At 40.5% G+C, this 4655-nt stretch overlaps 1 long non-coding RNA gene across 1 annotated transcript in view; it reads right to left on the bottom strand.

Annotated features, from left to right (window-relative positions):
- Positions 1-609, bottom strand: part of LOC103901932 — a 2835-nt gene extending 2226 nt beyond the window's left edge. Inside the window, exon 1 of the long non-coding RNA XR_657757.1 lies at positions 485-609. This is a non-coding gene — a long non-coding RNA (uncharacterized LOC103901932). The remainder of the gene's footprint in view (positions 1-484) is intronic.
- Between the last annotated feature and the right edge of the window lie 4046 nt (positions 610-4655).

Genomic DNA, 4655 nt, shown 5'->3' with positions numbered 1-4655 from the left:
TCTTAGAGGTCTTTTCCAACCTTAATGATTCTATGATTCTAATTACAGAGGGGCAATGTATACGCTGCTTGCTTGTATTGCTACCGGGTAACACATCTGACCGCATTTTGCAGGATCAAGCCAGAACCACTGTAAGACAAATCTATATCAAGAATGCATAAGCAGATTTTCCCTTTTTAAAGCACTGTGAGTTATATTAAAAACTTTTGCAAACCTTCTGTCTACCACATGTACCTGTATTTTCCAGATTCTGGAGCATAACTCCCAAGTGAATTAGAAAAGGATTCTAGAAGTCTTCTAACAGATTAACACTGCGCAGTGGACCCTGAATCAGGAGAGTTCCCCACTCTGGAAACAGGTACAAATAAACCGAGACCCATTTGCTTGTGTTCGGGTCTTGATGACAATAATTCTTATTGGACAATTTCCACTTATGGAGATGGTTAAGTCTCTTTGCTGCATGAAAGGATTTCTTTATGCTCACCAATAGTTTGGCCCTTCTCACAGAGAAAAGTGTGCATGCTGTAAATATCCCGCATCAGCTCCACATCTCCAAAGGTAAAATAAACAACATCACGTCCGGCCTCAGCAGCTGCCAATATCTGTATTAAGGCTGAAACAACAACAAAAAAGATTACACACAGGCATTCAGGATAAAGCAATTTGTTGAAGGGAAAAACCACAGTAAAAAAATCATACCACCCTTCTCCAGGCAAACGCTGCAAAGCAATTTGAACAATGGGTAGATAAGCCTTACTTCCACTTTTAAACCAAAGTAAAGAATACTGGGCACTGCAGCTCAGAGTGTTGATGTATTCTGCTGGAGTCACTAGCGACAACAACCCTTACTTTCCAGATAAACAATGTGGTTAAAAATCAAAGGGGTTTTTTTTTGGTCCGTGTCCGCCCCCAAGCAGCATGCAGCCGTTAATTATCCAATAAACGTGCGCGACAGCGTAAGACGACAGAGCACCATCTTACACCCCGGTTTACGCTGCCTGCATCGAGTCACAGAGAGTGGGGTAAAAAGCATCCATTAGCACATTGCAATTTCCATTCTGTGCCACCCTTCAGGAGGAACGGAGCCAAGCCTTTCACTAGGTAAGCTACACAAAGCAGGAGCTGACCCAACTTTCAGCTCCCAAGAGGAGATCTATGGTTCTGCAGCCTCTTACTGCGCAATTTAAGGTGTCCATTATCTTACCTATAATGGAAGTATGCAGCACAGAATATGATGGCTCGTTCTGACCTATAAAAAGCGAGTGGCGATGCCAGGAATGCAATTCAGGTTATTGAACTTCCAGCTTTATGTCAAACTTGCTGGACCAAGCTGCATCCCGCGTTCTGTCAATGGCTAACATTACAAAATAGACAGACTTTGCTTTTCTATATGGAAAAGAAAGAAGAACGCTTCCTATCTTGGAAACAGATTTTTGAAGATTCGTCTTGAGAAATCGTCTGGGGTATTGATCAACGGTCCAGCTGAGCCAAGCTAATGACCCACTGCAATTGGAGAAAGTGGCTCTGGTCCAGCTACATTTTCTCCCTCCTCACCCACCTCCTGACTTTTCTGCAGCTCTCAGGTGCTCATCAGACATCTCACCGAGCCAATTCCATTCACCAACCTGGCAGAAAAGTTATGTGACAAAAGAATAAAAGCTAATTGTTTTCTGCTAGATGAGCAGTTGAATTGGCTGAGTGAAGGGTTTGCTAAGAGCCAGAGCTGACGCAAGGGAGGGCACCAGACCATACAGCCAAGGGAAGGGGAGAAGGAAAACCAGGACCCTTTTAGGTAGCACCAAACTATGACAAGAGGACAGCTTTCTCACCACCCAGTGCTGCGAGGCTGGCGTGTCAGAGATGCATGCAATCAATCACACGTTTGTTTCAGGTAATGTTACAACAGTCCAAATAATGGACCCCAGCAACTATTTCATCTATTGCGGCTTGTCTTATTTCAGAGCCTATGGCTGCAGTTCTGATATTAATTCTTTCCTTTTCTACCCAGTAAGTAGAGTTAATTAAAATGTGATTAATATTGCCTTTGTAAAGATTAATCTTAAATAAAATAGTGTGCGTACCGCATTACCACCTGCTAGTGGAAACTAAACAGAAAGCTGTTCATAGCTCAGCTCAAGAATCTTTCACATTTTTAAACAGAGACCTAACAAAATACTGCACTCTTTAATCAAAAAAACCTCCTGTAAACCCATAGCTAAAATTATAAATTACATGATTCACATGTGAAATTAAAATATCATTCCCAGATTGAAATTAATTAAACTACTGAACCAGCTGTGGATTTGGTAAAGCTTCAGTAGTTCGGCTTTTAAAGGGTCTAATTAACTAGCTTGCATAGGGGAACAGAACCTAATGAATCTTATTATTCATTCCAAACAAACAACGCAGTTTCACTTTACAGAAGATATTAAAAATATCCTACTGTTTATTTTGAATTGCTTATGAAACGAGGGTCAAAATTTCTGTCAAGAATCAGGCTTCACAATCTTCTGGGCATTAATGATATACAATACCACGTGAAACTTCCACGCTACTGATACAGAAAGGAGCATCACAGGAAGAGCAATAGAGCCTGCGGTACAGGGGACTGGAGGGACTTGGGCTCTCTTGCCCCTTGCGCCCAGCTGACGTGATCCCATTTAACTCTTCTGGACTCGCACCTGAAGGAATGGCTGTGCTGACATACCTTCTTCTACCACCCAGCGAGGTGGCAGAAGCATAATACAAATCCCTCTGGGGACCCAACTATCCTCACAGTCCCTTTTATCCGGAGGAAAGGATGTTATCACCAGGGTCTCCCCTACTGCGGTACCGTTGCGGCGGCGCAGCCAAAGTCCAGAGATGGGTGCGAGGAAAAGTGGCACCGGAGACACGGCCGGGGCAAGCAGAGCGGAGCGCCACTACTGCAGGCGCAGCAATGCTATGCTGGGTTCAACACCCAAAACTCCTTGTGCCGCTGCCTACTGCGTCAGTTCAGAATGCAGTACTATCACGGCAGCACCTCAGTATCGCGCGCGTTTAACATGAGGCAAGATGCATGCTTTTCTCTCCTTCCACTAATCCTACAAGGGTCTTTTTAAAGCTGATGGCAGTCTTCCTATTGAACTTTATTTTCTCAGATAAATAAGAACACCAATTCAGCTAAAGAGTACTTTCTCACAATTGTTAGAAGTTAAATTTATGTATTTATGAGATGCCTCATCAGATCATTTCCTTTGCATATTCAATAAAACAACACTTTTCCAATCTTTAGGCAGTTGCACAGAGCCCCTGCAGCTAGTAATTGTTAAATTATCCTCCAGTTTTAAAAGCAAGACAAGATCTTCCAACTTCTCCCAATTATATAAACATACTTTTTTCAGTATTGAAAGTCTTAAGTTTATACTAAAATTTTGTGGAACTATCCCTAACTTAGCTGGAATCTGTCTTGTTTACATACCAGGGCTTTAATTTATAAAGCCAGATTATTTGTTTCCTCCCTTAAGACGACTTTCGTTTTCTTATCACCTGTGACCTTGAGTGAAACCGTATTTTATACACAATCATGTTCCTTTAATTCACGACTTAAGATAAAATATCATAACGCATTATGGCGCTTATCCAGTTATATCCAATTGCATCAAATACTTCGGTGTTCTGAAGTCTGTTACAGATCCAGATACTACTTATGAAAGGACAAGGGTGTATATTTGAGAACGTTAAATGAAAAAGCAAGATTTTAAACTATGGAAGCTATTTTGCCATTGCAATACACTGTCAAGCCTGCGTAGTCAACAAAAGCTATTTATTTGGGTTCAGTGAAACCGTGATACTGATAATATCAGAGTTTTCTAAAACATATTCTGAAATTAAGAATTTATGACTCCCTATGAAGTGTAAAAGATTATTCTCCAGTCTAAGAAATGTGCGTATAATGAAGTGAAACCATTGAGAGAATCTCAATATAGGGTCATCAGAATAACCCTTTACAGCATTTTAGAACAAAAGGGAGAAACACGTTTAGCACTTGTGACTCTGCAGGGAGTATCTGTGATAATGAAAAGACTTCATTTGGTTATCACACATTAAATGCAACTCTATTCTGACAAAAACACACGTGAAACTACTGTACTCTTTTCGTAGCTCATAGTTTACAAAAAAAAAAATGAAGCCATCTTGTTTCTAGTCAGCATCAGCTCAGAGAAAAAGGTCACATACTAAACGACTAGCTCCATACCCCACAGCACATCACTGCCGTTTAATTCTCTTTATTAAGTATTGATTTTTCAGAGTCAAGTAAGAAGTTAAGCTGAGTTTACAAAAAGAGTAACTTAAGTGCAAGTTAAACCAATGTCTGTCTTTGTAAGGTCTGCCAAAAGAACAGGAGAAGACTTGAGAGTACACACATAGGTTTAAATGAATTTTTCGTAACAGCAGCAGTGCTGTAACTTGCTGTTAAGTGTTAATTCTCGCAGACTTGGGGAAAAAAAAAAATAAAGTTGATCCAAAACCAGAGGAAAAGTTACATAAATGAAAGCTCAAACTAAAATATTAAGTTAAAATAAAAATGAGAGAATGTTCAAGTCTTTACATGCTCTTGTTCTGCCTGGAGTTCATATCCAAGTTACGAAGCACCACATCTCATGGCTCGTTTC

The sequence above is a fragment of the Aptenodytes forsteri genome, unplaced genomic scaffold (genome assembly GCF_000699145.1).
Source record: "Aptenodytes forsteri isolate BGI_AS27 unplaced genomic scaffold, ASM69914v1 Scaffold134, whole genome shotgun sequence".
Taxonomy (NCBI): domain Eukaryota; kingdom Metazoa; phylum Chordata; class Aves; order Sphenisciformes; family Spheniscidae; genus Aptenodytes; species Aptenodytes forsteri.
Note: the sequence above shows the minus strand (reverse complement) of the source record. Positions and strands in the feature narration are given on the sequence as shown.